The sequence below is a fragment of the Amblyomma americanum genome, chromosome 11 (assembly GCF_052857255.1).
Source record: "Amblyomma americanum isolate KBUSLIRL-KWMA chromosome 11, ASM5285725v1, whole genome shotgun sequence".
NCBI classification, from domain to species: domain Eukaryota; kingdom Metazoa; phylum Arthropoda; class Arachnida; order Ixodida; family Ixodidae; genus Amblyomma; species Amblyomma americanum.
Genome location: NC_135507.1, coordinates 33662552 through 33681000, shown reverse-complemented (window position 1 = coordinate 33681000; position 18449 = coordinate 33662552). Strand labels below are relative to the sequence as shown.

Genomic DNA, 18449 nt, shown 5'->3' with positions numbered 1-18449 from the left:
ATGTCTGCTAATATAATTCCATCTGAACAACCGCCAACCACGACTGCATTTCACCTTCCCTCGGCATACACTTCCTCTAGTATCCACTTCCTCTGGTTATCTGTGCCATGTGCCTTCATGTGCCCCCTATCTTTGTGTGCTTTGCATAATCCATGCTCCTGCCTTTTTGTTCCTTAACATTACATGTACCATTTTTCTTTGCACCACCCACTCTGCTGTCCTCGGCATTGTTCTTAGCCTTTTTGTTAGCCTCGCAGTTTCAACGCCATAGGCGAGTCTTGGCGAGATGCAACTGTTATGCATTATTCTTTTGAGGGATGTTGGTAAGCTGCAGTTCATTGAGAGTGCCTGTCAAATGCACTCCGACCTAATCCTCTTTGCACGGGAATTTTTTTCTCGTGTTCTGTCGCTGCTTGGCCCATAAATCTGCACTCGCTCCTTGCTTGCAATGCCTTTTGCTCCTTTACAAACTGTCGGACATTACTTTGGTTTTACTCGTATCGAGTTTTAGGCCTACCATCACATTTTCCCCTGGACATTCCCTCGGTAATAACTTTTATTTACTTTGATATGCTGAGTAGGACGTCCATGATCTGGAGGATGTATTCTCAATTTAGCTCTTTGAATACCAACGGTAACTAGTTCTGAAGCACTAATATGTGCTTGCTTCATGCGCCAGTCGTACACTGGGACTCCTACGTAGTGCATGCAGCGCAAGGTGATTGCTTACACCAGGGACTCCATGGAAACGAACAGGCCGATGAGGCCGCCCGTGCACACTCTCCCCGTGCTATCTCCCTGCCCTTGGAAGTTGCGGTGCGGGCTGGGCAACATTATTTTTCGTACTTTTTCTCTGCCCACACTAATATATGTCCCTGGAAGTGTGCTCTCCAGTCGGACAATCTGGCCCTTACAAACACATCACCGATTAATACAAAGAGGAACACCTGTGCTACCTGGCCCCTCGTAAGGGACTGGATCACGCTGATGAGCGCCTCCTCATCAAAATTCTCACCAACACTGTACTGTGCCCGGCGGTGCTTAAGCATTTTGACCCAACCTTTGAAGGCACGTGCCAGTTCTGTGGGGAAGTGGCTGTCACCTTCCACATGGTTTCGGTGTGCCAACCAAGCCCATCTATCCAAACCCCCCCATCCCCACCAGAGAGGACTGGGAAGCGGCCCTACTCGACTGTCAAGACCTAAGACCCAAAGGCTTTGGTTCAACGGACGCGGGCTGCGTTACTTGCCAATGGGACCCCGGAATAGGGGCTTCACCTAGTATTGTAAGAGGAGGTGTCCAATAGGGCCCACACCCAGTCAGTTCTCTGTAACCATTTAATGGCTAATGTTTTTCACCGCCACCGGTAGGGAGACTACGACATCTGAGAAAAAAATATGTGTTTTAAGAAAGTGAGCGGACGCCAGTTTTAAAGTTAGCCTGTTTGTGTATAGTACGCTCTCCGCGGTCGTAGAGGTTTATCGTAAACCAGATATACCGGCCGTGAGCGATTATTGTTGTTTTAAATCGATACTCCGCGTAGGAACCAAAGCCTCAGATATACCGATTTTAAGAGCGTTAGCTCTTGTTCGTCGCGTTTCTCGATTTGTTGGGGTCTGCTATCACCTCCCTTTGGCGTGAATTTTTTTAGTGGCAGCGTTCGTCATGTTTCTGAAGGAGCCTTTTACGCAAGAGAAATTTAACTGTGACAGAAATACTCGAAATTATGGCAGATATCAAAGCAGCAAAGTGTCGCTTAAGCATGACGACCGCATTTTACGTGTTGTGCACTCGCATCAGTGTCAAGCGCGGTAGCTGAGTGGCAATTCAAAATTCGCGCTGTTGTCTGCAATTCGTTTTATTCACCAGCCAAAATTTTTGCGATTTAAGTAGTTTCAAAATAAACAAATAACGTATTTTTTTTACGTACTGGAGTTATTTTGCCGCCCGCAGCGATTAGTAACTGAGGCGTTGACCTATTTGTAGAGGGCGCACTAAGCAAAGCAACTTCCTGTATAGCGTGTGATGTTTTTCCGGTTTATTCCGTCATGGCTGCCGTCGCGCTGCGCACGGAGTTAACGGAGGCGCTGGGAAGGTGAAGTCGGAAAGGTGACAGTACTGCCGAGGAAACTATCGCAATACTCAAGAAAAAAAAAGTGCAAATATGCGTGATCGACCGGCCAGCTGAAGGAGTGGGCGAGAACACCCAGCGGTCTTTACGGTGAGAACACCTTTTCCTGATATTTTTCGTGTACGTCTTCGCAGATTGCTGCAACTTTCGCACGGACCGTCCGTCCGTTTTACTACGGCACTACTACGATTATCTGTTCCTGTAACGCGAATTAGGTGAAGCTAATGGAGAGAATACTTCTCCCGTTCTGTTCACATTTACATTTGTTTCCCCCGCAAAATTTCCCTCCCGAAAGCTGTTTTGGGCTCTGCAGCAGATCCACTTGCTGAGCTAATTATAAAAAAAAAAGGAAGGGTGACTTTTCGTCTGCACTTTCTCGCCTTTGTATTTTTTTCTCCCCCTGTCACTTCAACTCCGGCCTTGCTCGAAATGGGGTAATTTCAAGCTCCTATATTTGGGCGCTGCTCATAACGTTTCAAAACTGAGCTCGTCGGAGGGAGGGATCAGATGAGCAGTGGGAGCGCTTTCTGCTGGCGGCTCCCGTGTTTGTGCGCTTCACGTTTTCGCGGTCACGATGTCTTTTTGCTGTTGCTTCGCTTGGTTTCCGACGGGTGCGGTTTGGCACACGGCTTCTCCTACTCAGTTCATGTATATTTAACTCTCTCTGTGTCTGCGGGCGGCGGGCGTCCAAAGTGGCCCAGCGCTGGAAGAAAAAAAAAAAAAAGAAGCCCGAGATGAGCGAAGAAGACTCTCCAGTTCTCTCGGGTGTCCGACTGCGTCAATCCAGACGTGTTGTCATTTGTCGCGCCTCTTGGCGCCCGCGCGCCCCGGTATCGTGTGTGACGGCGCCGCATCTCGGCGCTGTATCTTTCGCCAAAGTGATCGTCAGTCGCTTTGGCGAGTTTGAGCGGCGCCGACGACTTCACACTGAAGCTGTCGGGAAGGCGTTTGAAGGGTCGCGCTCGGGGCTGGAGATTACGCTGTTCTCATCGCTTACCGTTAAGAGATTGAAGGTTATAAATAACGGAGAAACCAGCGCTCATTTAAGACGTTATATATATATATATATATATATATATATATATATATATATATATATATATATATATATATATATATATATATATATATATATATATATACCTGAAGCATGTCGATTCACACTTCATATTTAAAGGAAAAGCGAGTGTTTTTCGAGTCTCTATTATGGTTGATCTCAATTCCCGACAAATTTTGGAACCTACGTGCAGAAAAAGCGATGTAGAGCTGCTGTTTTTGACAAGCATCGTGCGGTGCAGCTTATTTGTACTGCAGTCCCATGGAGGGGTTTTCGCGGGATCTGAAATACTACCTAGTAATAATACACTAATTGGCGGGAAAGTAAACTATACTACAAGCGACGCTAAAAATTCAGGTAAAGAGTAAAGCAAGTTCAGTGGAATATAATTACATAAATACAGTAAGATATAACGAATTAAATAGGCGCATTATATACAGAGAAAAAGCAAACCTTTAGCCACAACCCCGTATCGTTAAGTTTCGAACTTTAATTCGTTAACTTTGTAAAAGTCGCAGACTGGAGAAGTCCAAACGCAGTTCGTAAACTTCGCGATTGCAAAGAAACAATAGTAAATAGAAAATAAAGTTAGGTTTATCGTTTTATTCTCTGATGCGCAGCATTCAGATACTGATGTTTTTAAGTAAACAGACGTCACACCATAGTTACCGTGGCGGGAAAACTGCCCGCGAGCCTTATTAATTGACGCTTCCAATATCGCTCCTCACCAGGAGGCATGATGAGAGAGAGATGTGGGGTGCGGCAGTTTATACAGCGCCACCTACACTATGTTTAGCGCCGTTAGGTACTGCCTTTGTCAAAAGTTTAGAGCTCGGGGGGCTTTCTTCTAAACTCTGTAGTGGGTCTCCTACAGCATTCGTGGATGTCCTGCTTATTAGAGGGGGCAGGTCAAGAGTTCTTACTTTCAAGAGATTTGAAACACTGGGGGTGCATTAGAGCAGCAGTTCTGGTGTGACTCAGAAGCAAGCATCCTGGGCTCCAAACTTTTGACAAAAACTGCACCGTCACTGATGTCGGATGTCGCTAGGTTAATTTACAGCTTCTCGCTTGTATTCGGTACTGTTCTTAACTCCTAACGCGCCTCCCTCGAATTCATTACCCCAGTTTGTCGTAGCTAAACCTCTCTCCCTTTCCTCCGCCAGACCTTCAATCGATGGGCTGTTATTATTTCTACTTTCTGATAATTTACTGCAGCTTCGGTTTTCGCTATTTCACCCATTAATGAGTGCCCCTAACTACCGGCTATAGCGAGGAGAGTACAAGCACTTCGCGGCTCGCTATCTGCCAACGTTCTTATCATATGCGTTGTTCGACGCAGACTCCGAGGAAGTTTCCATCCCTCTGTTTTTCTCTCTAGTTAATAAACTTCCTCGAGGGTTTAGATTGTGATCGGCTGGTTAGTGCCGCGCAAGCCTTTATTATTTTTTCCCTCCTTATGGAAGACGTTATTGCGTTCAAGGCTGTCGACTTTCCGGGTATGCGTGTAGATGAAAAGGTTGTGTGTGTGTGTGTGTGTGTGTGTGTGTGTGTGTGTGTGTGTGTGTGTGTGTGTGTGTGTGTGTGTGTGTGTGTGTGTGTGTGTGTGTGTGTGTGTGTGTGTGTGTGTGCGCGTGCGCGCGCGCAGGCGGGGGGGGGGGGGTGGCAAGAGGTCTCGATCGCAACGTCGAAGATGCGTTGATAACTGCAAATTGCGCTCCCTCGACGTATGCGCACGCGATGAGGAGCATTAAGAGCACTCAAACCTTGGACACACTAATTTCGCGGAAACGCCCGGTGTCGTCCGAAATCCGTACGATTTTTCTTCCCTGTTTATTTCACTTCAGTAGTCCTGCTTAATTCCGATATATGCTGTTCTCATTGCCATTTCTTCGCGCAGGCTTGTTTAATAGCACGTTTCTGCGCTCATTGCACACCAAGCGCGTTTAAAATCGACGGCGCGCGACTTTGGTTTTCCTGATCATCCTAACACCGCAAGCGTTATTGTCTTCTCCGATGGCATAAATAATGCGCCCGTGCATCGACCGTGGATTATACCATGTTTAATTCAGTCAACCAACCAGTCGTTCAGTCGCTGTATCCATCAATCAAGCAACCAGATGCCTGCGGTTTCACAGTCCCACATCGTGGGTGTGGCGGCGTTGCTGTACACATGTCCCGGCCGTGATGGCCCAGTGGCTGTGACGTGGAGCTGCCGTGCAAGAGGTCGCGGGTTCGAATCCCAGCCGCGGCGTAAAGGAAAAAGTGGCCGAGTGCTAGCCGTGCAACGCCCAGAGAACGCTGAACGATTCCAGGGAGTTGAAATTAAACAGAAACCCTTCCCACGGCGATCCGGAGTTCCCGGGTTCGAACCCGACTGCGGCGGCTGCGGTTTTATGGAGGCAAAACGCTAAGGCGCCCGCGTTCTGTGCGATGTCAGTGCCCGTTAAAGATCCCCAGGTGGTCGAAATTATTCCGGAGCCCTCCACTATGCCACCTCTTCCTTTTCTCTGTCCCTCCTTTATCCCTTCTCTCACGGCGCGGTTCAGGTGTCCAACGATATATGAGACCGATACTGCGTCATTTCCTTTCCCCAAAAACCAATTATTACTTCCCACTGCAGTCTCTCTCTGCCGTCTCACTCTTTTCACCCTCTCCTTCATTTCTCTTATGGCGTGGGTAGGGTGTCCACACTAAATGAATTAATCAGGGGCAGCTGCACCTGCCCTTTCGTAACCAACCTGTCATGCAGCAGACTGCCCTCCTCTGCCCCGTTCGTATATCATCTGCCATCATCTGAATAAGCATTCGCTTCATTCCGGAAACCCGCCGCGGTGGCTCAGTGGTTACGGCGCTTGGCTACTGATCCGAAGTTCCCGGGTTCGAGCCCGACCGCGGCGGCTACGTTTTTATGGAGGAAAAACGCTAAGGCGCCAGTGTGCTGTGCAATGTCAGTGCACGTTAAAGACCCCCAGGTGGTTGAAATTATTCCGGAGCCCTCCACTACGGCACCTCTCACTTCCTTTGCTCTTTCACTCCCTCATTTATCCCTTCCCTTACGGCGCGGTTCAGGTGTCCAACGATATATGAGACAGATACTGCGCCATTTCCTGCCCCCCCCCCCAAAAAAAAAAACAAAACTAATTCCGGAACGCGCACATGACAGATTCTGTGCCGGACCCCGTAAAAATTCGTATTATCCGGAAATTCGAGTCATCCGTGATCTGGCCATCGAAACCCTCTCGCTTCCTACGGTGAAACAGCTCGCGGATGTCAGGCAGCGTATGTACGCGGGGGGCGAGCTGCTTCTCAGGTTCGAGGAAGAGCGGGACAGTGCAAGGAAGGCGACGGGTCAACCGTGACCGTGTCTCCTGTCGTGTCGCCTTCCGTGTTTTTTTTTCTTTCCTTTCTTTTGCTTGTTTACTTCCCGGTCCCTCGTTGGACCGCGAGAGAGGCCGCCGCAGTCAGTGTCACGCCGGTCACGAGCTCCGCACGCCCCCTTTTAGCTGGAGCAAAAGCGAGGTGAGCCAAATGCGATCTGCACGCCGCCCTGGCCACGGCTCTTTTAAACTGTGCCCCGGGTCGTAAGGCGAGCGCGCGCCCCGAACGCGATCCCCAAATGTTCGCCGCCGCGTGGGGTTGACAGCGAAGGTTTATGGCGCGTTCACACTTGGACATTCGGCGGCGAGAGGAAGCGGAATCCGCGGCCGCTTCACTCCCTCCTTTATTCCTTCCCTTACGGCGCGGTTCAGGTGTCCAACGATATATGAGACAGATACTGCGCCATTTCCTGCCCCCCAAAAACCAGTTATTATTATTATTAAATGCTGTCTCGTTCACACTAGAGTCACTAAAGTGACTCTAGTTCACACTTCCCGGCCACCGCGTCGCCGCTCATCGCCTGTGTGTCGTCTGCTCACGGCGTACACAGATGTGGCAAGAGGTTAATCGATGCTGTCTACATACCAAAACCGTATGCACGCTTGCGTACGCTAAATGCAGCTATTTTATCGGATGTTAATAGTTTGTACATATTACTTCTCCCCCTGTCCTCTATTCCTGTCCCCTCACCTCTTTCATTTCATTTCTCCATTCTGCCTGCTATCCTTTATTTCCGCTGCCCCAGCTCAGGTGCTTCAGTATCGATGGCAGATGCCGGGGCTAGCAAAAATCTTTTCCTTCCTTTTTACTATTATTTTTAATAAAACCACTACCACCACCACCTTATCGGATGTTACGCCATTTATAACATTCTCACATTTTAAACGTGTAGTGGCGCCATCTGGTGGTTAGGAGAGGAACCATTGTTGTCAACAAACCGACGCCCCTCTTAGGCCTAAAAGGCGAAGAATCGTCACACGAAATAAAAATAAAGCAAATTTATCGCTCAAACGTGTTCTTATGGGCGAGATAAGACAAAGCGAAAGACCGCTGGCTCTTTTATGGCCTCTGAACGCGCTGAAGAAGGCAGTAACAGCGACGAATTCAGTCCGAAGCGAGGCGTCCTGCATCGAAGGGCGCCGCCATGTTTGTCGCCGCGGGTGCTCGCCTTCCTATTGGCTAACGAGATTCGGCGGATTTTTTTCCGGCGGCAGAATTCGGTCCTGGACCGATCGGCCTTTCCGCTGGGTATTCCGGCGGAATCTTCGCCGCGGCAGCGGATTCCGCTCGCTCTCGCCGCCGAACGTCCAAGTGTGAACGCGCCATTAGGGGGCTGTGTCTCGCGAGTATTTTGCTTGTCCGCATGTGGCTTATGCAGAAGCTTTGTGCTCATTCGAAGCACTGCTTTTCATGTCCTCTTGACGTATGCGTAATTTCGCCAACACTCTAAGCACGAATACACCTCAATGAGAGTAGAAAGGGAGTACACACCCGTTATAAAAGGGTGTGTTCTAGAGGGCAGCTTACTCCCTTTTGTACTCCTTTCTGTTTAGAGTGAAACGAGCTGTTATGTGTTAGCTTGCCGATAAAAAGTGTTAACCTTTTTCCTATTCATTCCTTGAAACGTTTTCGGTTGTGTACGCTGAGATCCCCGCCTTCGCAGCATTTGCACGTGCTCTAACTCTTTGGAATACACACAGTACTCTGTACGCTGTGAGGCTAATCCCACCTGTTCATAAATATCACCGCTACCCACGCGTGTTCTGCAGGTATATGCCGTCATTGTCATGGTTGCCACTCGGCGGCAGTGTTTGTGTTCTACGCACTTTCCTCAGATAACCACTCGTAAATCCACGCTTTTGAATGAAAGTGGTCAAAAGGGTGTGTAGAGGCAACTAGCCGCACATTTGCTGTCGTCAACCCGCAAAGACCTCTCCATAATGTGGGTTGAAAGCTAGAGGCCGTCCCAGCGAGCTCCGCACAGGTGTTTGTGTAGTCTCCTCACTGTATCGCAGATAGCAGTAGCGCGAAGAACTGCTCTGGTCAAACGGACTAATGAGAGAGCAAAATCGCAGAGGCGTTTTCTTCGCGGCAAGGTTGGGTCCTCTGCTGTGGTTATAGTATAGCGATGGTATAGGTATATACCTTATGATGCCTATATCATATATCATACCTGTGCCATATGATATATATATATATATATGTATATATATATATATATATATATATATATATATATATATATATATATATATATATATATATATATATATGCTCGAACAATTGCGTGGATTTATTTACGGTGTCCTCTTGTAAGGTCACTTTCTCCTGAGGCGAACGGCGTCGTTGTACGTTGTGACCAAAAACTCGCGTTCACCTGGAGCCCACAAAGACTTGCCGTGGTGGGCTTGAGTCGTAACGGATGTACAGGCTGTGGTGCGGGCCCGTAACGAGAACGTGCGGCACCTACGGTCACGTGGTTACACATTCTCCCGGAATATCTGTTAGCATGTGCACTATATAGGATCTTGTGCGGAGATTCGGACGCAGTTTGGTGTTGAGGCGGTGGAAATGCCCCTATTTTTTTCTTTACCTTGCAGCGCGCACGCGCGTCGCACGACATCACGTGATCAAGTGACGCAGATATCACAACTGCGTGCTTCAGTGACCGCCCCCACAGTCACATAGTCGGTGACGTCCTTACTCGCCCAGCGTGATCCATCACCTACCCACCTATCTCCACCCGCTATGGAAGCCCACGCAGGAGATGGCGTAAGGAAAAATCGGCGGCGAAATCGGATTCGAAGTCGCAGTGGGGAAGCCAGCTGAATTCCATGAACACCACCCTCCAGCCACTTCCCCTGCCCGCCTCGCTAGCTATTGAGCTGCCCACCCACCTACACTCAAAACAGAAAGGAGTAAAAAAGGGAGTAAGTTGTCCTCTAGGGCACACCCGCATTACTCCCATGTAGGGGTATTCGTGCTTAGGGTGTACCGTCACCCTCGACCTTATACTCTCCACGCCCACACCACCTCCACTCTTTATATGCGCCACCCATTTTCTTCCTCCTGAATAGTTCTGTCGTGTGTATGAAGCCTCGACTTAGAGTCAGAGTAATCGTCAAGGGTAAACCCAAATGCTTTCGCTGAGTTTTCACGACAGACGTCTTATCGTCAGGCGTTGCTGGCAAGAAAACAGCACTGCGTGGAGGGTAAATTAAATAAACTGCGGTAAACTTTTCTCCTTTGAAGCCTAATGTGCTGAACCGTTGGGGCGCCCACAGCCAGCGTACACTTATGTCCATGTACACTGGCGAGCTTGCGGAGCATGGGTTCCAGGTAAAAGTGGAGTTTTTCTCGCAACCAATTAGGCTCGCAAAACATAAAATGGGAGGGTTCACTCCATGTGCAATTCGCACGCGAGGATCCTGTCCGAGTTCCTCAGTTTGAGGATGCATCTGTAAACACGTGTGTGTGTGCGTGTGTATGTGTGTGTGTGTGCGTGTGTGTGTGTGTGTGTGTGTGTAGGAGGAGGAGGAAGCCAACAGCCACCGAAACCAAGGACTAGTAGGCAAATGTTTACTTTTTGTGGTGCCGACCAATGGGAGATTAATAGTGTAGTTATTTCATCTCTTAAACATAATTGATTAGAAAGCAGGAGAAAAAAATTGGCTGTGGTTTAGCTCTGGTTAAACCTGGTATAGGTAGCGAGAGCTACAGGCCATGACTACGCTTAGGCTTCGCTTTGGTTAAGCGATGTAATGCTACTGATGATTTACTTGGCTAATCTCTGTCTATGCTTGTTTCGTCCCAACGCTGAAGTCTGGCTTCCTTCAGAGACGCCACTCGGCACGTCGTCTTCTACCGTCGCGGATTCACTGTCGGAGGCTAAGCGAGCTCGTCTAGACGCGTCTTCATTACGACGCTTATCGAGACGTTTGACACGCTCCTCGGTCTCTTCGGCACGCTGTATCGTTCCGAAGTCTGGCTTCTTTCAGCCTAGCCGACTCATCGTTCTCCATAACGGCCGAAGCACAAGGCAGCGTTTCTTCGGCGCTTGCAGCGAGGCGACGCAGGGAGACGCAGATATCTGGGGAGGCCAGATCTCAGCGTCGGCGCCGGAAATACCTCGTAGGTGGGGATTGGTGGGACCAAAAGCCGCGGCCCGTTTCTGCGAAGGCAGCAGCGCCCCTTCTGTATCATTGCTATAGTTTGTCCCCCTTGCCCCCGGATAAGGTTCCCGTCGCCGCTGAATTAGACGATTAGCTACGGACAGGGGATAATTGAGGGGCTGTTCCGACGATGTCTCCCCACCCCCGACTGGAGATGCCAGTTCGTATGCCCTCATGTGTTTGGTCGCCCTCTCCCGCGGGCTCCGAGCGACCACGTCGGTACGCTGACGCGACACCTAACAAACGCTGCGGCTCGCCTGCCGCTACGCCTAACCTCTACTACGCATGCGCACAACTGGTGAGCCGTCTGCTCCACGACGAGCGCAACGGCGGAGTGACGGCATGCCAGATGGCGCGCCGAGCGGTGCGACCATGCTGAAGAGGCGAAGCGGCTACAGTAATGTAGCTCTCGCTACAAAACAAGTACATGTCGCCGCTGGGATATATATATATATATATATATATATATATATATATATATATATATATATATATATATATATATATATATATATACGTATGGAGAATTGTATACCTAGGTTTCTTTGTAGCCGTACATGGCTTTCTGGGGAAACCTTTTCTTTTTTCCCCTCCATATCTTTTCTTTCCTAATCCTTGGCTCGACTTGCCATGGGGGACCCCCTGCCTGTAGCGCATATACGGACCGCGTGCGGGGGGCCCCGGCCATGAGCTTCCCCCTTCCTTTCCCCCTCTCCCTTCGTCTACTTACGTCACTCGCGACGTCACCCGCCACCCGAGTGACGCATTCAGCCTTGCGCGCGAGACGCAGCGCGTGCAAAAAAGCGCCGCACACAGCCTCTACGAAACAACGAACAAAACAAAGCAAAAATACAGCAAAATAGGTGCTCCCTGTATAAGCTTACGACGAAGCACCGGCGTCGCGGTCGGCACTCACGCCACTGGGCCGCCGAGGTCGCGAGATTTCGGGGCTAGTTGTTCTTCTTGCAGGTCTCCGCCGCACTTCAGTCAGAAGAGAAAGTGCCGCTCTATATCGGGCCTAGCGGCGCCTTAAAATAAGAGCGCCTCCCCCGGAGAAAATAAAGCGAGCCAAAAGGGCTCTGCTCTGCTCTGTGTGGGCTTTTCTTATTGCTCGCCGCGTGCAGAGCCGTCTTGTTTTTGTTCTCCTTACGAGCGGTGCTGAAGCAGGGGCGCTCTGCATCGATGTGGCAGCCGGCCTCTTGAGGGTTCGGCAATTGGCTTCATTCATCTTCGCCCACGGCCTCGTGTAGATCTGGCGCCTTCGGAGCGGCCTCGTGACAATTGTTGGCGTTGTGCAGCGAGCTATCGTGTTGATGCATGTATTGAGATGATTGCGAGTGTCAGGTTCGCTGTATACGCTCTAAACACGAAAGGAGTAAAAAAGAAGTAAGCTGTCCTCTGAACACGAAAGGTGTAAAAAAAGCTGTCCTCTGAACACGAGGGGTGTAAAAAGGGAGTAACCTGTTCTCTAAACACGGCAGATGTAAAAGGAAGTAAGCTGTTCTCTGAGCACGAAAGGTGTAAAAAAGGAGTAAGCTGTCCTTTGAACACGAAAGGTGTAAAGTGGGAGTAAGCTGTCCTTTGAACACGAAAGGTGTAAAAAGAGAGTAAGCTGTCTGAACACGAAAGGTGCAAAAAGGAGTAAGCTGTCCGCTGAACACTTAAGGTGTAAAAAGTGAGTAAGCTGTCCTCTGCACACGAAAGGTGTAAAAAGGGAGTAAGCTGTCCTATGAACACGAAAGGTGTAAAAAGGGAGTAAGCTGTCCTCTGAACACGAAAGGTGTAAAAAGGGAGTAAGCTGTCCTATGAACACGAAAGGTGTATAAAGGGAATAAACTGTCCTGTGAACACGAAAGGTGTATAAAGGGAATAAACCCTCCTCGAGCGCACTCCCTTTGATCGCTCCCTTTTGTATGAGTGCAATTCCTTTTTGTAAAAGGGAGTGCACTGGAGCATACCTTCCTTTTTACTCGTACCAAGTAGGCATATTTGTGATTAGAGTGCAACCTCGCGCGCGCAATTTAGCGAGATATTTATTGGCCTAAAGTAGAAGTAAAAAAAATCTGAAAAGTAGAAGACAGCTGCGCAGTTAATTTGCCCCTTTGATCAGCATTGCCAAAAATAAAAAAGTAAGTCGCAGATGCTTTCCTTGGCTTCATTGACTGTCCGCTTCTTATCCTCCCGAGACTCGGCAGTATAAAATTTGGCTAATATAATTTGTACAACGGAATCAAGCGCGCGGAAGCCCTGTAAGGAGGTCCAGTGCCATAAAAACGCTATTTTTGGGCTGCCCTACTCCGTGTGCTGCTATCTAGCGAGTATGTTCAAAGCAAACGGGCCCAGGCCTCCGTGGGTCGTGTTTTAAAGCGGTATTCCCTTGCGAGGTTGTGTGGGTGTCGGGACACAGGAGGCGAAAAAAAGACGAAACAGAATAGATGTCCCAAAGGGAGGGGAAATGAGAGAGAAAAGAAACCAGAAGGGGAACAGCCAAAAAAAAAAGGAAGACGGCAGCGGGCTGCACCCCACGCATGACACCGCAGGCCACATCTCCCGGAAAGACAGGGACTGAACGTAGAGGCCGAACGAACGGTCCCCTCCTCGATCGGCGGCGGCCGCCGGAGCAAAACCGGAAGCTGCTTAGCTGCGAGTACTCTCGAAGGCGTGACGTGTACGCAGTCGCTGTCACTCAGGGATGGATTACATCGCCCCTATGAATACCTCTTTAGTGGTGACGGTTAGCTTTGAACATTGACATCTAAAGATCTACTGGGTGCAGCTCAAGAACATTTTGCGCGCTTAACGAAATATGCTCGATCAACAAATGTGCCGCATGTGCTTGCGTTTTGTCAATTGGACCGGGAAGCTATAGAGCCTCTAGTATGCGTCATTTGTCTTTTTTTTACAGCGCCGGTTTTAAATAACTATTCACTGGAGCCAAGAACCGCTCTTAAAGGGGCTCTGAAACGCCTTCCGAGGAGAGCACATTAACTCACTTGATCATTGCACTGTGTTGCCATGAAAACCAGAGCCAAATAATACTCTTCTACACGCACCAGACGACCCACAATCACGCGTCAAAGTTGGAGAGCCCTTCCCGGCGACTTTTTTCATGCTCGCACCCTTCTCCGTCGCTCGCATCTACGTAGACAAGGTGAGAGGTGGTCATTGGTTAGATTCTTTCAGACGTCAGGCAGCTACCGCGGCCAATAAGCCGCTCATCTCCGGCCGGTCGGGAAGCTCCGCTTCCAGAGGGGGGTCGGCGAAGGAGCGCCTACCTTCCAGCGTGCAAAAAGTGACGAGAGGAGAGGGAAAGGCGCGAAGACGCTGAAATTCGAATTTTAACTACAGATAACTCAGCCTCTACAAAGCGCATTTAAAAAAATTCTTGCTGGACATTATTCGTGAAGCGGCGTGCTTGCATATCGCAGGCATGCCGCACCTTTTTTAGAGCCCCCTTCACAGCCCCTTTAAGTTACCGAGATTAACGTTCAGTTTAATTGCTGCACAAGCAATACTCTTTTACCCTTTGATGGAACACCACAAATTCAAATGTAAAGTAATCCCCAAAGTGGAACGCTTAATCGCTGACTACGGGTGACAAAGCGATAGCATAGCGGCTCCCCTTAGGCACCAATGCCATAGACACCCATGGTGTTGCCCGCTCCCATAGACACCCTTACGTGTGTTGGTTGGCGGTTCGGCTCCCTGCCGACGGCTGACGCAAGTTGCGACCATCAATTCTCTGCTATAGTCGGATACAACTTATGCCTGCAGTGAAGCTCCGCCCACATTTAGGACCAGCGCACAGAATTCCTTCACGACAGAAACGTAGTCCGTTGTTAAAACTTCTCTTGTCACCTAAACAAGAGGCTAATTAGGAGAAAAAGCTACAAGATCTAGAATTTTCATACCTGGCTTGTTTAATAAAGTCAGACTTCAAAAGGCTGATTTCGTGTACTTTTATGACTGCCTAGTGGAGTAATCGAGTACGCCGCGGATCGTGGCCCAGTGTTAACAACTGCTGTTTTTTGAAGTTGTATCGATCCTACTATAGATCTCTCGCAATATTCGAACGCGATCAGTTCCGCACTTGTCCGATACTCTGGGAGGCCATGTTTGGCCCAGAAACCGACTGTGAAAGCAATGTAACAGCACCGCCGGGAAAACGCCTCAGCGCACTCCTTATGCTATCACATAAAAACATCGCAACGTTCCCCCTATGCTTTCCTTGGTTTTATTGCCTGCATGGCTTCATTAATACGTATGTCACAACGAGCAATAATTTCCCTACCCTTGTGGGCTCTACTGCGTAGTGTCTAAAATGACCCGATGTGGCCTAAACGATTGTAACTCTTTCAGAGTGGTGTTTATCGTCGCGCAGAGATGTGTTCTTGGGGGGGGGGGGCGAAGGCACACAATCAACGGCGATCTTGGAACATACCATTGCCCGCCAAGGAGTCGAACAGAGGTCCTTCTCCAGCGATTCTTAACACAAAGCCGAGCATGTTGCGGGGCGCATTTCGGTAGATAATAAAGAGGTATACATAGCGGCCCGCATCCGTGAGCCGCTCCCGCCAGGCGCCACTGCGCATGCGCAGAAATCCTTGGCGCCAGATGGCGCCACGTGCCCGTCAGCTGCGTGCACGCGTGTCGCGTCGGGACTGACCAATCAGCGCGTAAGCAGTGACGCCTCGCGGAAGCGGATCACGGCAGCGGATAGTAGATCACGCTATGCTATAACTCTCTAATACCGCGCACGTGGCTTACTGATAGCCGAAACAGCCGAAGCCAGCGGTATTCTGTTAATATTCAGTAGCCGAATGCACTCGTGCAAATGAGGGGCGTGTCAAGCGTTACAGCGTTTCACTAAGCATGCCGCAGTAATGCAGCCCGTTGCTGGATTTTACGCTTTAGGACTTGCATGAGCGGTTTTTTTGGTTCTTCACTTCAGTCACTGAAAATTCCTCTCACTACTGCGTTGCCACGCGTGCGCTTCCGATGTTACTTGGACATTGCACTGTGAGTGACGCTGATGAAACCCTGTCTACAAATGACGTCATTCCGCGTGAGCAAAGAACTCCGTGGAAAGAGTGTCGCGTCCGAGATTCCTTCATATCTGATACGTTTCGGGCAGCTGGTAAAGAAAAATAAAGCAGTAGGATTCGTAATGTTTATCATGCGAGGAAAATGCGACCGAAGTAGGCAGCAATAAACAAGCAAATAAGAGTTCTCTTTTTTTTCTTTTATCAGCCTTCACATTTGCCCTGTTTCATCTCTGTCGCTGCTAGAACGCCCAGAGAGTACGTAACGCTGCAGTAATGAATCAAAAGCCGGACACAAGTCGTCTAATCAGCCCTGTACCCCGGTCCGGCCCCGGAACTTCAAGCACGGGCCTGGTCCAGGCCCGGCGAAACACCGCATTTTCAGGCCGGGGTCTGGCCCGATCCTGTGCGGTGCTGTAGGCTCCAATATTTCTTAAATTCGGAGGTCTTTTTTAATTTTATTCATGTTGGACAATTCCAAAAACACAAGCAAACGGTCGGAACGCAGCAAAGTGTATTTCAATCATATGTCTTGGAACTGTAGCGAGGGCCTCGGTTCTTGCTGTCTTGATGCCTTAACAGAGCATAGAGGGTTCTCTCGCAGCTTCCGCTCTCCCCGTTCGACTCTGTGTGGAGCTTGCGGTATAACAGGACCGTCCGCCACTCTGTAGTCGAATGTGGCCTGGTGAGCACACTCGGCTGCACGAAGGCAGAAGACTGGCAGTCAGCCGCTGCCTCGGTTGGCAGAGCAGACGACATCCGGAGGTCGTGCATTCAGATCCCATCTTCGGCGTGTGGTATTTTCTATTTCAGTAAAGTTACCTCGTGCCGCAATGAATGCACGAGTTTAATATAATTTAATTTTCGAAGAGGAAGCTAGGTCTGTCACCGTTGGTCGGGGAGGCTATTGGGCAAGAAAGTGTAGGATTGACGGGGACCTTGTCCGTGTGTTACTTTGGTCCTCCCAATTCTTGAGAGGTCAAGGCCATGAGGCGGAGCTTGCGTTCGTACACGAGAGGAAGAAAGCTTTATTGCTGAAAAGGTTCGAGATCCTCCAGGGGGGTCTCTTCATGTTCGGTTTTCCTGCAGGCACGCGAGGGCGCTATCGTCCCCGTGTTTCGGAGGACATAGCCAATCCTCTAGGAGCGGACGTGCCTACGTCTATGGAGGCCCTGTTCTGCGGCAAAGCTGGGTGGCGGTCCTCCTCCGCCACCGAGCTATTAGACACCTTAAGCATCCCGTGTTACCGGTAACGGAGTACCGGGAGCCCGCGCACAGCCAATTCGCATGCGCAAATGCCAATGTGCACGCGCAAAAGGGCGCCAGGTGGCGCCAGGTGCCCGGCAGCTGCGCGCGCTCCTGCAGCATCGGGACCAATCAGCGCGCGCTCACAGGCGGTCGGCGGCCTCCCGGTACTTCGGTAACGGTAACACAGTATGCTAAAGGTGTCTATCGTCAAGCACTGTCGCGGTTGACCGCGACAGTGTTTGTTGACAGCGGCGGTAGTTATTTTTTGCTTTTGTAGGTTATGAAAGCTCCGTTTTAACTGTGCAATCTTTGTAATTTGAACGGTGGAGTCAGTGGATATGCGAGCCATCCTCAGTTGCGTCTTCGGTGACAATTTAAGCCTTGCTCCGCGAACACGAGGAAACAAGACTCGGCCGCAAGTGCCGTTAGCCTTTTTAGACCGCAACCTTCTCACGTTCGTAGCCTCCTTCCTATCCCATTGAGGACAGAGCCAAGATATCTAATGACGCATTCCAATCGGCGATCCAGAGCAGCTCTCCGAGTCAGCGAAGGAGCATGCAGATATCCGTCGCGGTCCAACCAGAACGACGGGATCTTTATGAGAGTCGGCAATTTGTTCGAAACATAATGGCGAGTTTTCGAACGTCAGTTTCTCGAATAAAATATTTGAAGCGAGTAACAAGCATGTTCGTTTTGTGTTCGAAATTTCGACTATTCGCACGTTTATGGTTTATGGGGGTTTAACGTCCCACAGCAACTCAGGCTATGAGAGACGCCGTAGTGAAGGGCTCCGGAAATTTCGACCACCTGCGGTTCTTTAACGTGCATTGACATCGCACAGTACACGGGCCTCTAGAATTTCGATGGAGGCGAAATTATAGAGGTCCATGTGCTGTGCATTGTCAGTGCACGTTAAAGAACCCCAGGTGGTCGAAATTTCCGGAGCCCTTCACTACGGCGTCTCTCATAGCCCGAGTCGCTTTGGGGCGTTAAACCCCCATAAACTAAACCTATTCGCACGTATTAGCGTTTGTGTTACCTCCTCCCCCTTTTTTCCTTTCCCGAAACTCGCAACTTGATTTTTATGCAGTTTCGGGGTGCGTCCTTCCTACCTCGAGCACCCTTCCATGTCCCAGCTAACTGACTGCGCGCGCGTGGTTTCCGCTTAACGCGCCTCTCAAAGGAGCGTTGTTAGAACGCGCGGAAAGGCCGGGGTCGATTGCGAGCGGCAAAAGAAACCGACGTGTCTCGGCACTCGTCGCCGATAATTGAGTCGCTGTATACTCAGTCTCGTATTAAAAGGGTGCAGCGCTGTACGAGCTGCAGTGTCGCTGTACGCCGTTTCGTTCCTAGCGGGCTACGCTGCAAAAGCCAAACGCGCCTGTTTTAACTGGCTGTATCCACGCCCCAAAATGCTGTGG

The 18449-nt window shown here is 49.8% G+C and overlaps 1 protein-coding gene across 1 annotated transcript in view; it reads left to right on the top strand.

The window, feature by feature from the left end:
• The first annotated feature begins 2040 nt into the window (after positions 1-2040).
• The window catches only part of LOC144110524 (uncharacterized), a 52968-nt gene continuing 36559 nt past the window's right edge, over positions 2041-18449 (top strand). The window contains exon 1 of the mRNA XM_077643512.1: positions 2041-2221. The gene's annotated coding sequence lies outside the window, so the exon portion shown is untranslated. The remainder of the gene's footprint in view (positions 2222-18449) is intronic.